Source organism: Amphiprion ocellaris, chromosome 8, assembly GCF_022539595.1.
Source record: "Amphiprion ocellaris isolate individual 3 ecotype Okinawa chromosome 8, ASM2253959v1, whole genome shotgun sequence".
NCBI classification, from domain to species: Eukaryota; Metazoa; Chordata; class Actinopteri; family Pomacentridae; genus Amphiprion; species Amphiprion ocellaris.
In genome coordinates, this window is record NC_072773.1 from 37,409,423 (window position 1) to 37,427,865 (window position 18,443).

The 18,443-nt window shown below is 37.7% G+C and overlaps 1 long non-coding RNA gene across 5 annotated transcripts; it reads right to left on the minus strand.

The window, feature by feature from the left end:
- Nucleotides 1-1,187: 1,187 nt before the first annotated feature.
- Nucleotides 1,188-17,993, minus strand: LOC118471306 (uncharacterized). 5 transcript variants are annotated; one of them, XR_008602404.1, is made up of 7 exons: nucleotides 17,869-17,993; nucleotides 17,672-17,768; nucleotides 14,479-14,591; nucleotides 8,957-11,029; nucleotides 8,521-8,738; nucleotides 1,857-1,928; nucleotides 1,188-1,655 (listed from the first exon to the last, which is right to left on the minus strand). It is a non-coding gene; the product is annotated as an uncharacterized LOC118471306 (long non-coding RNA). The 5 variants fall into 5 exon arrangements; XR_008602403.1 differs by lacking the exons at nucleotides 1,188-1,655; nucleotides 1,857-1,928 and having other exon boundaries at nucleotides 7,141-8,738; XR_008602402.1 differs by lacking the exons at nucleotides 1,188-1,655; nucleotides 1,857-1,928; nucleotides 8,521-8,738 and adding an exon at nucleotides 8,754-8,855.
- Between the last annotated feature and the right edge of the window lie 450 nt (nucleotides 17,994-18,443).

The following is an 18,443-nucleotide window of genomic DNA, read 5'->3' on the forward strand; positions in this document are numbered from 1 at the left end:
GATTTTTTTTTCAAAGAAAACCTTTCTGGAGTGTTTTTCACAGCCTGCTTTACATTATTTCATCATATGGCACGTTTTTACATGTTGAAATATCGCATTTTTTTTCGACATAGTATGGTATGGCGTTTTTTTTTGCGCCAAAATTCATGATTTTTTTTTTCAAAGAAAACCTGACCATAGTGCTTTTCACAGCCTCCTTTACATTAGTTCATCATATGGCACGTTTTTACAACATGCTTGAAAAATGGCATTTTTTTTCGACATAGTATACTATGGCGTTTTTTTGTGCCAAAATTCATGATGATTTTTTTTTTTTTAAAGATAACCTTTCTGGAGTGTTTTTCACGGCCTCCTTTACATTATTTACTCATGTGGCACGTTTTTACATGTTGAAAAATCGCATTTTTTTCCGACATAGTATACTATGGCGTTTTTTATGCGCCAAAATTCATGATTTTTTTTTCAAAGAAAACCTTACCATAGTATTTTTCAAAGCCTCCTTTACATTATTTCATCATATGGCACGTTTTTACAACATGTTTGAAAAATCGCATTTTTTCTTCGACATAGTATACTATGGCGTTTTTTTGCGCCAAAATTCATGATGATTTTTTTGTCAAAGAAAACCTTTCTGGAGTGTTTTTCACAGCCTGCTTTACATTATTTCATCATATGGCACGTTTTTACATGTTGAAATATCGCATTTTTTTTCGACATAGTATGGTATGGCGTTTTTTTTTTGCGCCAAAATTCATGATTTTTTTTTTTTCAAAGAAAACCTTACCATAGTGCTTTTCACAGCCTCCTTTACATTATTTCATCATATGGCACGTTTTTACAACATGTTGAAAAATCGCATTTTTTTTTCGACATAGTATACTATGGTGTTTTTTTGCACCAAAATTCATGATGATTTTTTTTTTAAGAAAACCTTTCTGGAGTGTTTTTCACGTCCTCCTTTACACTATTTCATCATATGGTATGTTCCTACACCATGTTGAAAAATTGCATTTTTTTTCGACATAGCATGTCGCTCTAAAAACATCATAGTTTAGCCTTTAGTCCACAAAATGTTGTTCTGTCCCGGCTGTCTGAAGTAGGTGAGGAGCAACACAAAAACAGTCCAAACGCTGGTTTCCAGAGGGTTAGAGGAGTATTTATTTGAAAGAGTAAGTTTACAACAACACAACATGTGAGGGGGTTAAAAGCAAATGGTTGACAGTAAAATAAAAATAAACAGAACTAAAAGTGAACTTCACGTTGACATTGATGGGCATTCCAACCAGGAACAAAGTAAAAGATCATCAATACGAAAAAAAACTCTTCCTGTTCACCTCTTAAAACCCAAAATCACACCGCAGTAGCATCCTAAACTAAAACTACCAATGGGTTCCTGTTTTCCTTTGTGAACAATTCAAAGGTCCCTCTCTATCTCCCCACACATCCACCAACCACTGGAACACATCTCCAAAGTTCTACCGGGCCAGCTCAGCTTCCCCTCAGAAGAAGTGCAACCACCTGCCAGATGAAGGAGCCTTTTGAGAGGCAGCTGGCATCGTGATTGGACTGTACTTTGGTCTGTTCCAATCCAGCTTCAGCTCCAGAGACGGCAGGCGGGACGAGTCAACGGAGGCCGGATGGACGAAGGCATGAAGCTGAGTACAATCCAGAAAACAACAGAGGAAGAAATAAACATAGTGTACACATAATATACTGTATAAAAGACACATCCACTGTAGAATTGTAGTAATTGTGGGCTGACTGATTTACTGATTATCAGTATTTTATTTTTTACTGATTTACGGTAATAAATACATTTAAAAATGGTGCTACTTTGGCTCTGAACCTTTATCTACCTGTGGTCGCTCTGTCTTCTGGAGTGATTTGATTGGTTATAAGTCACGAATAAAACTCCTTTAACTTAACATCTGTAAACAAAACAAAAACATATCAACAAAGTTTTCTGTTAGAGTTTGTGTTCTTCTAAGTTTAACTCCAAGATTTTAAATACCTTCATTTACTGCAAATGAATATCTACTCCAAATGTCTCACTAATAATCATTATCAGCCTTAAAAACCCACAAAACACCCCTCTATACTCGACCACACTTAGTACAGTCCGGTTCCCCCTTCTATCAATCTGCTTGGAATCGTCCACTTCCTGTTTGTCAAAGTGGACTTCTACCTGGACAGGTTTTGTTGGAGCTCATGCAACAAACATTTTGGGTAACTGCACTTTAATATGGATGGATGACACTGAATTAGAGTCTGTTTTAATGAGACTGAGTTAAGATGTGTAGCTCTGTCATTAAATAGAAAATTATTTCTCAGAATTCACAGAGAAAAGTCTGAAATGTTTGCTAGGTTAGCGTCCCACATGTTCTTTGGCTCAGCTAAAGCTAACTCTCTCCAACTTGTGGATCTCTTGAGTTGCTTGTTGTTAAAATATCTTGCTAGAGGTGCTGAAGCTCAGAAAGTCTGAGATGTTTGTTCAGAATAAGCTCATTCTCAAGTCTGATCTGAACTGTCCTCTTTTGTTTGAACTTTCCCTAAACTTAGGAGTTAATGACAGAGCAGCACATCCAGACTCAGTCTCATTTATGTAGAGATTAAACTTCAGTGTCATTCATTGATGTTAAAGTGCAGTTTTTCAAATGTTTGTTGCACATTCTCCCGACCAAACCAGTCCAGGTGGAAGACGATGTGAAGAGAAAGCTCCAGAGGATGAATATCACACATTTACGTTGGAAATAAATGTCCTTTAATTAGACGTTGTCATGCAAAAGTTGGATTTCTCTTTAATGATGTTCAAATCTTTGTTGAGTGTTTTGTTGATGTTGGTTTCTAAATGTTTTCTGACACTCTGCCCCAAAGATTAAAACCTTTCACGGCTCACAAGCTGCAACAATTCACACATTATCAACTATCTTTCTGACTAAACTAAGATAAAAAGTGAAAAACTGCCTGATACCTGCATCATGAATTTAAATCTTTTTGGTTTTTATGACAGTAAACTGAATATATTTGGGTTTGACATTTTATAAAGCAAAACAAGAAATGAATTAGTGGAGAAAACAATCAACAGATTAATGGAGAAAGAAAATGTGTTTTCCAACATATATGGCTGAATTACTCCAACATTACAAGATACATCCAATTTTAATTCAATTTTATTGATATAACGCCAATTACAGGTCAAATAGTCTCAAGATGCTTTATTTTTATATTTTTTTGTCATATTTAAAATATGACAAAGTAAGAAATTTAAAGCTCTTGACTAATCCAATTTATTATTTGGTTTTTAAGAGACTAATGGACAATTAAAATAAGTTTCTCCACTAAAACTAATAAACATGAGGTCAAATAGAAGGAAGAGTTTTAAATACTGCAGTCCCACGACGACAAGAATAAAGTTTGTCAAGAAAAAGTAAATCTGGTGGTGGATTCCATGAAAGTCCTAATAAATGATAATAAAGTGTGATACTAAAGGTTTGTGGTGCTAAAAATGTCCAAGTAAAGATATGAAGTTGAACATGTGGATGGAGGTTGATAAAAGTTGACCTCCCTTCATTTCTCTGGAGCGACTCCATGGATTTTATGGAAGGTAGTTAAAGACCTGCTCTTCTAGTCGTCTTCCTTCTAGTCGCTGTAAAAAGTCAGTCCATCCTGGCCGACTTCAACACCTCTTCATGACAAGTTGTTCTGCATCAGACCTGGTGGAAAGTCCAGAAACTGGGGAAAACCTGTGAAGACTCGAAGAACTCGTGGAGACTCGAAGAACTCGTGGGGCGGGGGAAGGTGTGGTGGGCGGTGGGGGAGTAGAGGGGGGAGGCCGCCACCCACCTCCCCGCCTACTCTCCGCCCTGACTCCACCCAGACTCCGCCTTGGCTCCACCCATGTGGTCACTTGAGGAACTACGATGCCAAAGGGACGACGAAATTATTTCTTTTCATCTGATCTGTAGCTCAGTGAGTTAAGGATTTGCCTGTGGAGCTGCAGGTCGCTGGTTCAAGACCAGACCCTTCTTAAGTTTTCTCAAAATTCTGACAAAGACAAAGAAAGAAAAAGGCCGGTGGCGGGTCTTGAACCGGCGACCTTCCACTTGGTAGCCCATCTCTTATCCCCCTGAGCTACTCGCTCAGATACTAAATCTTCTGGTTTTTGCGCATTTATCATCTATTTTTTGTCGTTTTCGAGTTTTTTTTTAACTCGAGTCTCGACTCGACCGTTTTTCTCAGGAGGTTGGACTTCAGCCTTTGTGCTGGAGGGTGGAACCCTCAGTTCCAAGACTTTTCAAGCCTCCACACCTCCCGAGTCCTCAGGACCTGAGCTTTCACACAGTCTGAGGGCTGAAATTTTCCAAGTCCCACAGTAGTTCTCTGTTAGATTGAACTTTCAGACAGTCCAAGGACTGATATCTTCCAAGTTCCTGAGTAGATCTCTGTTAGTTTGAACCTTCAGACAGTCTGAGGACTGAAGTTTTAAAAGTTTCTCAGTACTTCTCTGTTAGTTTGAACCTTCAGACACTCTGAGGACTGAAGTTTTAAAAGTTTCTCAGTACTTCTCTGTTAGTTTGAACTTTGTGGTTAACAGAAGCCTTAAAACTTGTGACCATGAATCTTGATTTCACATTTAGATCATCCATCTGAGTTCTTCTCAGACCTTCACCTGTGGGTTCTTTAGAAATCCTCAACAAACTTTGATTCTCTTCACTGAACAGTAAGATTTGTGGAGATCGAAAGGTAACATTAGTTTGATCATTGCCTTCAACTACTAGTAGACTTTATCTGGAAATCAGTTTTCTGAAATGAGTTCTTAGTAAATCTGTCCACAATCAAACCAAGAACATAGAAAGAGGAAATGTTTGAAGAAAGATCTTGATGTTTTCATTTCAGACTAGAAAACGCTTCAAGACCTTTATCTGTTTTTGCTCTTTTTGATCCTTTTATTGTCTCTTCTGTTTAATTTGATCTTCTAAAGTTTAACTGGTGTCTTTTCAAATCTTTTGTCTTTAGTTTGATTCTTCTTAAATGTTTAGTTTTGCTCTTTTCTCACCTTTTATTCTTTTCTAATGTCTGATTTGATTTCAAAATGTTTTGTCCTTTTAATGTTTCATTGTTTTTTTAAATGTTTTATCGGCTTGTTTGAAAAATTTCCTATTCTTTCCCAATGTTTAATTTTTCGATTAAATCTTTGAGGTGTTTCTTTTTAAATGTTTTACCACCTTTTAATGTTTAATTTTCTTTTAAATACTTCATTGTATTTTCTGTTTAATTCCTATTCGAAGTTTTATTGTCTTTAACATTTAATTTTCTAATTAAAGATTTAATTTTTCAATTAAATGCTTTGTCCTTTAAATGTTTAATAATCTAATTAAATGTTTAATATTTTTTGAATGTTTAATATTCTTCTTGTTTAATTGTATTTTTTCAATGTTTAATTATTTAAAATATTTAATCTTTAATGTTTATTTGTTTAAAAATTTTGTTTAATTTCATAATTACGTTTTATATCTTGTTTAATTACCTAATTAAAGATTTTGTCTGTTTAATATAATTTAATTGTATTTAATGTTTAATTTTCTTTTAAAGTTTTATTGTATTAAATGCTTTTTTCCTTTGATTTAATTGCTTTTTAAAAGTAGTTTATTTCTTTAATCTTTTTTTCTGTGAAGATTTTAACCCCAACCTTAAAAATGAAACAAACCCTTAAATAACAATGAAAATACTTCTGTTGTCACAATCATGAGTTAGTCAGTTATTCAGTTTATCAATTCAACTTTATTTGTTTAGCACCTTTTACACAGATGACAAAACTAAACAAGCAAAGAGAAAAAAAACTATGCTAAAACTATGATTAAACCTCAAAAACATGTTTTTTAAAAAAAAAAAGATTTAACATGGTAATAAAATGGGTTGTGTCCAGGGGATGGAGGGAGTTTATTGAAGTCTTCTTGGGCTCACATGTGAAATCATTTAAAATATAAACTTGATATTCAGTCTAAGGAAACTGGAAGCTGCAGAGCGACAGAAGAACCAACAATATCTCCTGTTTTCTCCTTTAATGAGTCGACTCTTCTTGTGCTTTCAGACCAGAGAACTACAGACTCTTCACAACCTGCTCAAACTCTTGGTACAGGACCTCACCATACGGATCAAGAAGGTTTCCATCTCATTTCTACTCTGAAGCTCACCTTCTCCTGCTCAAACTGCTGACAAATGTTTCTGCTGCTCTAAAGTCTGCTCTCCAGAACTTCCTAAAAACTCTCAAAGTCTCTTCTGCTGCAGGCTGCTTTGTAGAACTGTTCCAGAAAACCTCACTAAACCACATGGAGGGGCCTCAAGATAGTCGTCCAAATGAAACCGTACAAAAACCAAACTAGCACAACCCAAACACTAAAGTCTCCTGCAGCCTACCAGAGAACCTCTGAGAACAGAGAATCAGGACAGGAACTCTTACCTTCTGGACAACCAACGCTGGTTCTCAAACAAGAATACAGAATGTGTCTGACCAGAAACCTCTGAAGAATCAATACAGCCAAGATAAAGACACAACTCAGCTGCACCAAATCCACTAATCACTGCACACATTAGCACCATGTGCTAACTGTGGCTGAAGAACCACATTTACCAAGACAACTATCCAGTACAAAGCCCTAAAACACACCAAGAAACACATTAAAGACGATTTTACTGCTGGAAGCTGCAAGCCAACGCCTAAAGAACAAATCAAAGCAACGAAGCCAAACCCAGTTCAGTGGTGAAGAGAAACAGAGGAAATGTTTGGCTGCAGCTAAATAAAGCAGGAAGACGCTGAGCTGCTCAGGTGTTCCTGATAACACCAAGCTGCCACCTGGACAGCCAATAGGAACACAGCTTCCTGGAAGTCCAGAGGGCTGGCTTAGTCAAGGAAATGTAGTTTAAAGTTGAAGCAGAAAGTTAACAAAGAAAGTTGAAAACCATCTTCTGATCCCTGAAACCTCTGAGTTTTCACACAAAGAACGCCTGAACATATCAAACTGGTTCCATAGTAGAACCATCATTGTAAAAACGTCATAGTATGGTGTGTTGCTCAAAAAACATTACGACCCGGTTGTCTAGGGTCACCAAGGAGCAACACAAAAACAGGACAAACGCTGGTTTCCAGGGGGTTAGGAGGATATTTATTTGAAAGAGGAAGTTTACAACAACACAACATGTGAGCAGAAAAATCACAAAGTCTGTCTTTAGTTCAGCTGAAAATATTAGTTTTTGTCTTTTTTATTGATCAAACTTTTCAGGAAGTAGATGAAGAATAATTAAAGCTCTCATATAGAAGTCCAGCTTATTTTGGATCCTCATGGAGAGTTTAATCTTAGAGTTTGTAAAGCTGTTGAGTTTTTAGAGTCACATGGATTGTTTTGACATTTAATAACCGAGTCCTGAAATAAAATTACAGTTGTGGATTTCTGTCATTTAGTCTGGACTAATAATAATCAATACATGAAATTCAGGTTGGTTTAAAGGAACCTTAAATCTTTGAATGCTGACCTAAATGGTTGGTTTCAGGAAGTATTCCATCTACAAGGTCCTCAAACATGCACCTTAAAGGAACATTCCACCAAAAATCCTTGGACATGCACCTAAAATGTTGGTTTAAACGAGTATTCCATCCAAAATCCTCAAAGAGACCTGAGGGGCTGGTTAAAAGGAATATTCCACCTAAAACCTCAAATATAGACCTGAAAGGGTGGTTTAGAAAAAATCATTCAATGTAGACCAAAAAAGTTAGTATGGAGGAATATTCCACCTGAAATGTAGACCTGAGAAGTTGGTTTGGAAGAATATACCATCCTAAACATCCTTAAATGTAGACTAAAAGACGGTTTGGAGGAAAATTCCACCTAAAATCCTTCAATGTAGACCTAAAAGGTGAGTTTAATGGTATATTCCACCTAAAATTCACTACTGTAGACCTTGGAGGTTGGTCTGATGGTATATTCCACTCAACATCCTTGAACATGAACTGAAAAAGTTTGTTCAAAGGAATATTCCACCTAAAATCCTTCAATGTAGACCAAAGAATCTTGGTGTAAAGGAGTATTCCACCTTAACTGTGGCCCTAAAGGATGATTTGGAGTAATATTCTACTCTAAAATCTTCCAATGTAGACCTAAAAGGTTGATCTGATGGTATATTCTACCCAACATCCTGGAACATTTACCTAAAAGGTTGGTTTAATGGTATATTCCCAGAAGAACCCTTGAACATTGGGCTTAATGGTATATTCCACCCAAAATACTTGTACATTTACCAAGAAGTCAGTGTAAAGGAAATGTAGACCTAAATGGATTGTTTAAAGGAATATTTAAAGGATTATTTTCATTATTTAATAATCTGTTATCAGTCAGAACCCTGGCAAACTTATTTTCATCAGTTTTTTTAGTGGAAGTCACAAATAAAGGAGCTCTTGGTTTTTCCCGGTGTTACTGAGTCCAAAGCTGCTGTTTCAACACAGAACGTTCACATGCATCCACAAACCTCTCAGCACTCAAACACCCACAGACAGGAGGCCGGCTGGACCGAGGCTCGGCGGCGTCCTCAGACCCACGAGTCGGGGAGTCGCTGAACTTGTTGGTCCGGTTTGAAGGCCTCTGTGTGGTCCAGTAGAAGTCCATGTAGTCGGTGATGGCTTTGAACCGCAGCGACTGGCCACCATCAGGTGGACCGGCTCGTCCTCGTAGGACTCCTCCTGTAGCCTTGAGGGGACCATAGGAACATTCAGTAGATGTTGGAGTTCTTCCTGTCAGGCTCGTGGTAGAACGGCTCTGAAGAATCTTGTACTTGTCTTATCTGGAACAATCTAACAGCCTAAACTGTTAACAGCGGTGTAAAGCAGCAAACACACAGGCATAGATTAGGACTCAAACTAGATTTATTTTAGAAAACAAATCAGCTTAGAGCCATTTGTTCACACATGTGGCTGAATAGGAGGCCGTCCAATCAGATTGGAGGTCTTCACTCTGTAGGTTGTTTGTTGGGTGAGACTCTTGGACCTCCATCAGCTGATGTGGATGTTTGATGGTCTTCCTCTCTAGTGCCAGATGATTCATCCATGAATTCAGCAGCTACAGACTGAAATGAAGCTCATGCTGCCGTTATTGAATTCCTGTTCCAGATCAAATGTTCAGAGCTCACCTTGAATGCAGCCGTCTGCTGTCTGATAGTTTTTCTCATTGTAGTCTTCAATAAAGTCTTTTTCCTCATGTCAGGATGTGGTGAGACTCTTTCTCAGTCTCTGCAGACGTCCCTCATTGTGCATCTCCAGAGAAGAAACAGAAAAACTGATCACTGCTTCAGCATCAAACGCTCTCCAGCATTGAGAGTGTTTTAGGAATTCATTCATTGTGTTGTGAACTTTGAAGGAGCAGAAACTTTACAGCTGCCAAAGATATGAGCTCCAATTCTGGATGTTTTGTTAAAGTTTGTCTATAATTCTATCATCATGTTCTGGAACCAGGACTCTGCAGAAGTTCCTTCAATCAGATACTTGTGTGTTTCTATTTAAGGCCTCAGGTTTGAACGTACAGCAGAGGATTAGAAAGGAGTGATTTTAATATTTAAATCAGTCCAGTAAATGTTTGGAGTAAAAATGATTAAAATTTTGATTTAGATAGATTTGTGTCATAAATAATATTGTAGAATCTCACTTAAATATATCCAAATGAGTTCAGTGTATGTACATTTTATAGAATATTTGATTTCTTAATCTCAATACTGTAGGGTCTGACCCTAAATATTATAATAATGATGTAAATAATAAATAATATTGTAGTACAGAGTCAAACTTTAATCAGCTAAACTCACATAATAAATATCACTGCACAATCTTAACCTGAACATTCATATTATTGAGGTAAATTCACATAAATCCTGATATTCTAGAGTCTTAACTGGAATATTTCTAACATGAATCTTTTTGTATTGTGCTGATAAACAACAATAACCCGACTTTCAGATAATATTTATTGTCTGTGATTGTGAGACTAAATTCCTCCACATTCTGAAACTTTACCTGCAGCTGCTGTAGGAATAAAAAAAAATAAAATCTGTTCATTTCCACATTATGCACCTTTATTTATTCTTAATATCTCAGACTGAATGGTAGCTGGCAGTAAAAACAAACTCATCTGCTGGACTGAATTTCCCAAAATGGAAACATGGACAGAATTTAACACTCATGTATCCATGGCAACGCTAAAGTTTCTGCTTCTTACCAAAGTTCACAACACAAGTAAAGATTTTAATGTAAAACTTCAGGGATGACTGCTAACCATAAGTATTCTGATCAATACTTCATGATCAATATCAGGACAGATGTTACAATTCCAGCTGTTCCATTAGACTGCAGTTTTTCACAGAGAAATTAAAACATCACATTCCTCATAAAAACTAGATGGGACTTTTATTAAATAAAGAGTTGGTGAATAAACAGTGTAAAAAGTGCAAAGCAGCTCCATTAAATCAGGAGATGTGAGACTTCCACAGCATGGATCACCATCTGCTGTGTTGATTCATAGCTGAATGTCAGAATGAACTGAGATAGAAAAGCTGCTTTGAGCTGCAACATTACAGTCTGACAATCCAACACCATCACAGTTTTCATCTGGTTGTTTTGCTCCAACATGCTGTGAAGTTCAGTTTTTACCTGAATCAATACAGAGATTCTATTTCCAACCAAGACTGGAATAAAAATTAGAATGTTATGAGGTTATTAATGCAACTAAATGCTTTCAGGTGGAAGGATTTACTTCTAAGTTCTAATTCAAGTTTCAGTTGGAGCTCACTGTATTCACAAAGAAAAACAGCGAAACCTTCATAGCAACATTTAATAAACCTAAAGCTTCCCTGTTGGCACATTGGTGGAGTTTGTTACTGAGCATCTGAACCTTAAATCCAGTGAGACGACCATCTTCAGTCCAGGCCAGTCAGAGAACTTCAAGACCTTCCATCGGCTGGACCAGATGTGGCATCATCTCCCTCTGAACATCTGGATGACAGGAGAAAAGACAGAATCAAACACAGATCACACAAATACAATTTATTTATTCATCATTTTATGAAAGTAGCGTGAACGTTATTAAAACTTGACATCAGTAATGAAAGTAAATGTTTTTATCTCGTGTTGAAGCTAAATTTAAAGTCAATTTTAATGACAGTTTATACTGAGAGGAGTGAGAATGGAGCTTTTCTTTCCTTTTTAGAATATCCCCTCAAAATATTCTGTTTATTATTGGCTTTAGAAGCATTTCTCTTTAATTTATTTTTAGATACCTCAGACTGATGCACTTTGCTGGTTTGCAGATAATTTCATGTACAATGACAATAAACATCTTCTATTATAACATATTTTGCTAAAACATGAACTGGAACCTTCTCAACCATCTCTCAGTCTGCAAAATTCCAACTGCTACAAAGAATTATCTGATGTAGTTATTATTATAATCTTTACTGAACAAGTCCTGGAATTAATACAAATCTGTATATGGATATGATTTTCTCTGATGGAACCACTAAAACTGCATCCAATAAAGTAAATCTGTTCTACACTGCACACATACTCCACTTTTATATAACTCTGGATGTCAGAATAAAGGCAGACAGATGCACCAATCAGCCACAACATTCTGACCACTGACAGCTGAAGAGAACAACATCCATCATCTTGTTCTAATGCAACGTTCTGCTGGGAAACCTTGACAATCATGTGGATGTTTGACATGTACCACCACCTAAACACTGCAGGACAAACAACCCCCTAGTCTCCATGGCAACAGCAGTCCTTGATGCCAGCTGCCAGCCTCGGCAGGACAAACTAAAACGGAGGAGTGGTCAGGAGTGGTCCGAGGAACACGACAGAGCTAAGCTGTTCACCTGGGTTCCACACTCCTCACATCCAGATCTGATTGAGCATCTGTGGGATGATCCAGGATCAGCCTGGTCTAGGTAGGACCCACCCTGCAACCCACAGGATCCACAGAATCCACAGGACATCCCCAGAGGTTCTGATGAACCACTGGGTCAGAGGAGTTTTAGCAGCATAAAGGGACCAGTAACTACTGCTGCTGATACTGGCACTGCTACTACAACTTGTAATACTATTACAAATGCTGATACTACTTCTACGACTCTAACAGCTGTTTATACTACTACTGCTGCTTGTACTTTTAGTATTACTACTACTGCTTGTACAACTATACTACAGCTACCATTAAAATCGTCTGGTATTTGGTTGTCAAGCTGCTAGCTCGCCTTAGCGTTTTGCTAGTGGCTAACTAGTTAGCTCTCATAGACTAGAAGCTCTCAACAAGATTTCATAATGAAAAAAGAGCAAAAAAATATTCTTACCTATAAAAAGTCATTCCGAGTTTCCTTGTCTCAATCGTACGACGTAGTGTGTAATTGTATGCAGCACAGTGAGCCGGCATACTTGTTTCCGTTTTCACACCGTCTACATCAACGGAATGCACTGAAACTTTGCCCCCACTAGCTTAGCCTCGCTGTAACAGCTCAAAGGGGCGTGTCTAGTGATGGTCCTCTGATACCCGAGGCTTCGACACATGCGCTGTAGCTCATGAAGCAAACGTATCGAGCCACTGTGCCGAGGCGTGGTTTGGTCACGTGACTCATGACGTTTGAACCACTTCAGTGACGTTTGACGCACTCAAATGCTTCGAATCATCTGATTGGTTCGGTTTGTTATGTGAATCACTCAGCGGGATCGAGTGTTCCGGGATAGGAGATCCCTGTTTAGTGTCGTTCATTTGAATTGTTTTTCGCAGAGTAGGTTGTTTTTTTTTTCCTGTTGTTGCCGTAATTTGCTTTGAGAGAGTAGTATGTCAGATTTCGTATTTCGTAGAGAATAGATAAATAGATAGATAGACAGATATATTATATATAGATAAGACATATATATATATATATATATATATATATATATATATATATATATATATATATATATATATATATATATATATATATATATTCCCAACTCACCACCCCCATGACACAACACCTGGCACAGAACCTTGTCAGGTGCTTAGCTGACAGACTACAAACCAAAGAAAAAAACAGTTCACTGACTGTTGCTACACTTGTGGCTCTGCAGTTCAAAAATTTTGGATTCACCAATCAGAGTGGCAGCCAGTGTGAAAGAACGTTTAATAACAGAATGCACAACAATTAACATAAAGAATACCAAGCAGCAGTCATCTACGTCACAAGCATCACCACAGCCTCGTCCTCCACCACCAGCAGCACCTTCCACAGGTATTTTTTTTCTCTTCTGAATAGGGAATGACTGACATTTCTGGTGATGATGATGATGATCTTCAATATTTTTCAGTTCAGTTGTGGAGCCTATTGGACGAAGACGCAAGTAGAGCCTGGCAAATGCAAAGCGCCACAGCGAATGCAATTGTAGAAAGAACGGCAGACCCACTGGCTTACTGGGCAACCCACAAAACCGTTTACCCAAACTTGTACAATGGAGCCAAACATTTCCTGTGTACCTCAGTCTCATCTGTGCCGTGTGAACAGGTTTTTTTTTCTAAGGCTGGGGAGATAGTGAGTAAAAGAAGGAACTGCTTGAGTCCCAAAACTGTTGATAAATTATTTCTCAATAAAAACTCATAACCAGTTACATAAACACACCCTCTTTACTGACCTCTTTACCAATAAACCCCAAGACATACTTTGCCAAAATCCATAACAATCCATATAATCTTTATTTGCACCAGCCCCATGTGAAAATGACATCAGTCTGTATTTGTAGAGCATCTCATGAATGTAGCAGCACCGTTTAAATGTTTCATACCACAGAATATAAGTGAAGAGTATCCAGGGTTACAGACAAACATGGCAAATAAGAAACATGCTCTGCAATAGTTATTGTCATTATTATTACTAGTAATATTATTTTTGTGTCCACTAGAACCCATACAATCATGTAGTGTAGTCAAAGAGGAATGTGTGCTTGGTGAATCAAATCCAAAACAATCCATGAACCGACCACGTCTTGATTGCACTTAATTTTATTGACCACTAGATGTCCTGCTCGAGCACTGTGTGTCATTGAGGCCTCGAGTAATGAACCATGTTTTGAATGAAGTGTCGAAGCTTCAACAAAGCCTCGATCAGCATCACTAGGCGTGGCCTATCTACTCATTCATATCTATGGACGTGTCCTATCTACTGATTCATATCTATGGGAGTGTCCTATCTACTCATTCATATCTATGTACGTGTCCTATCTACTCATTCATATCTATGGATGTGTCCTATCAACTCATTCATATCTATGGACGTGTCCTATCAACTCATTCATATCTATGCCACTAGTCTGGTCCAATGCAGTCTCGATGATGACGTTTCATGAGTACGTCAGAACGTAAGTCCGGACAGTTACGTACTGAGAAACGGCCATAGTCTTCTTACCGCAAAGGTACAAAGCTGCTTGTCTTCTCCTCCGGCATCAGGAAAGGTCTTCTAGTGGTTTTAGGTCTGGCTTCTGGTCTGGATAAAAGGAGGACCTCAGGATCCGTGAGGGTCTATATGGTAAAAGCAGATCAGATAAATAAGAGGCCATTGAGACGCTTAAAAACTAACAAAGGAACCTTAAAATCGAAGTGGACGGGGAGTTGATGCAACGACTGTAAGACTGGTGTAATGTGGGCCTGAGACAGAAACGGGTTCTTAAGGTGATAAAAAACTATTTTCATTATATTTTTGAAATGTGGGATAAAATTCAGCTCAGAGTCAAGTTTAGCTTACAGTTTATAGCACAGTTCAAAAGCATCCTAACAATGTTTCCCTGTGTGATTTTATTTTTTTTATTTGCTGTGCCTCTGTCGTCTTACGTCGTCTGTCAAATGATTCACTGCAGACTTTTAGCCAAACCAAACGTGTTTGTGTTCGACGTGACTGAGTGAATATCCTCCTCAGTCTGCAGCAACAAAGCTGTGAGTCACTTAAAAGCTGCTTCCTCTTCCTCTTCCACTAGGCTGCGTTTCCCAGAACCAGCAGGGTTTAGGATCAGATCTTTAACTGATTCTGCTGTGAGCAAAACACAGATCCAGTCAAACATGGAATCCGGACCCATGAACACGAACCAGATTACACCCTAACACAAGCTGTTACTGATAGCATATACCTGATGGATAGTACTGTTCAATATGAGCCAACAGGAGAAGAGTTTGTGTTTCCTATGAATGCAGTTACCTTGGAGGAAGGAGGAGTGAGGTCTGTTCCCCACCGCAAACATGTGCTTTCATTCTCCACATTAACAATCATGAATTTACGGATGACCCAGCCGTGTGTTTGTTTTCTTATTCAAGGGTTGAACCCAGGAGGAATAAAATATCCCCCACAGAGACACTTTAAGAATTAAAGTAAGCAGGGAGGCAGCAATGACTTCATTGGTCAACGTTAGACCTGACTTCATGTCAGTGGGAACTTTTGACTGGATCATTCAACAACGTCAACGAGCAAAAACACAAATCCCAGAAGTGTTGCACAAAAGCAGTCCAAGTGTGAGTGTCTCCAACTGAAGTACAGGAACAGTAGATCTGAACACAAACACCCAAGAAAAGGCTGGTTGGAGGAAAGTATTAGAAAATCTGACATAAAATGGAGAGACTGGTCCCAAATGGAAAGACTGCTCTCTTAACATCCTGAACACTCCTCTTATCCTCAGGGTTAAAAATGACCCGTCTCCTCTGAGCCTCTAAAATAAAGCAGCTTCATTGAATTTTCAAACAAAAATCTATTTTACATGAAGCAACAATCTGTCCTGCATCACACACTTAGTGAATGTCTGGTTTTTCCTCTTCCAGAAAGACTGGATTTAATCAGTGGACGCCACTAGTTTTTATGACATCACACGTTATAACCGTTGTCTTTACTAAAGTTGAGGTTTATCATCACTGTTATTGCTGCTGAAGGTGCTGCATGGATGTAAACATTACTTGTTTAGCCAGAGATAGTACTTCTAGATCTGAAGAAAGCACCAGAAATGTGCAGAAAATATTAAAAAAAAACAATGTTTCACTTTTTCTAATGTTGGGTCACTTTAGGAAAAGTCATCAAATTTCAAGTTGAAAAAAGGTCATTCGGGGGGTTTTCTGTGCTATTAAACACAGTGACGGGTCATTTTAGACCCGAAGACAACATGAGGGTGAAATATCTAAAAGTAACTTGTTACGATGCGTTAACCATACGAGAAAAACTTTGAATTGTTGTCTGGAGGTGATCATGCAGACACTCGGGCAGGCAGGATGAGGGAACCAAAAAAGGACAAAGTTAAATAAAACTTGAACAAAAAGATGATGAACAGACTGGCAGGGGAGCAAACAAACTGATGATCCAGGTATAGAAGCAGAGGATACTAAAGAACTAATCCAAACAAACAAAAAGCCTGGTGAGCACAAGGAGCACATCATGCCGGAGTATCACAGGGGAAGTAGACAGGTCCAAAAAACGAAATACTCAATCCAGATCTAGGAACAAGAGAGGAACCAGACTGGTGAACGTCAGGAGAATAAACAGGAGAATAAGAAGGAGAATAAAGAGAAGAATAAGGAGGAGAATAAAGAGGAGAATAAGAAGGAGAATAAAGAGAAGAATAAGGAGGAGAATAAAGAGGAGAATAAGAAGGAGAATAAAGAGAAGAATAAGGAGGAGAATAAAGAGGAGAATAAGAAGGAGAATAAAGAGAAAAATAAGGAGGAGAATAAAGAGGAGAATAAGAAGGAGAATAAAGAGAAGAATAAGGAGGAGAATAAAGAGGAGAATAAAAAGGAGAATAAAGAGGAGAATAAAGGGGAGAATAAGAAGGAGAATAATAAGGAGAATAAAGAGGAGAATAAAGGGGAGAATAAAGAGGAGAATAAGAAGGAGAATAAGAAGGAGAATAAAGAGGAGAATAAAGGGGAGAATAAAGAGGAGAATAAGAAGGAGAATAAAGAGGAGAATAAAGAGGAGACTAAGGAGATTAAAGAGGAGAATAAGAAGGAGAATAAAGAGGAGAATAAGAAGGAAAATAAGAGGGAGAATAAAGAGGAGAATAAGAAGGAGAAAAAAGAGGAGAATAAGAAGGAGAACAGGTGAAGAACAGAGAAGACTGATGGACTGTCCATACAGAAAACTACGCCAGATTCAGATTAAAGTAATCAGGACATCAAAAAAGGAGGTAAAACAGACAAAGGGAAGAAGTAAAAACAGAAGTGACCCACAATGAAAGGCATTTTAATATGGAACAGGAAGTAAACAAAACTAATCCCAAAATAAAACCTGAAGACCACGTGAAAGCTGTAAACAGGTTATTGGCTGCATCTAAAGCAGGAAGTTAACAATCATAGTGATGATGATGGAAATTAGACGACACACAGGCAGTTTAGTGAAAGCATGGCAGTCTTGGTCTCTAACAAAAAGACTCAGGATTTGTTTCTAGATGGGTCAAAACCAGAAGTTGTAAAGGTTCTGGTTCTGAGATGAGAATAAAAGTTTCAAAACATGATCTCAGGACTGATCTTCAGGACGATATCACCATTAATTTAGGTTAATTTTGCTGTAATGATGCAATAACTAAAATATTGTCTAACTTTGTACCTTCACACACCTTCCTCCTTACCTGAACAGATGGTCAGCTCCATATAATGTCAGTCTATGGCCCCTTCAGTGATCAGCAGCTCTCAGCAGCTCTCAGCAGCTTTTAGTAACTCCACTTCCTGCGATGTTTTTCGTTTTATTAAGATCATTTAACATGTTTTTTACTTAAACTTTCTACAGTTGTACTATAAACAGCATTGCATTTTCAAGTGTTCTTACCACCAGAGAGAACATCTTCAGTCCTGGATATGAACCCAGGGGCCTCCAGGAAAGTCAGTGGAGTTGTAGATGTTCTACTGCCACCATGTGGTCAAAACTCCAATTGCAGAGTCTAGAACGCAGAGCTGGAACAAAGTTGGATTGAACAAATTTAATTAAAAGATGATGATCTGAATGGATACGTCTCTGTTACACATTTATAAAAATGATCTGTTATTATTATGTATGTGTTAACATCATTAGCATAAAATTATATAATTTAAATCAACAATTACATGTTTATAATGCAAGTAAAGTTTTTTAATTAACCATTTTAATCTGTTCAGTAAAATCTATAACATGCATTCTCATTTCAGATGGTTATTCTTATTACTGTCATCATTATTATCATTAGTATTATCATTATTATCGGTAGAATGATCATTATTAGACTATATTATTGGATGAACAACAGCAGTTTAATTCTGTTGCTTCTAGGTTGAGCTAAACTTCATATATTGATAGTTTCATCTTTATTTATTATCCCTTATTAATCCCACGAGGAGAAATTCTGATTTTCGCATTTCTCCCCAATT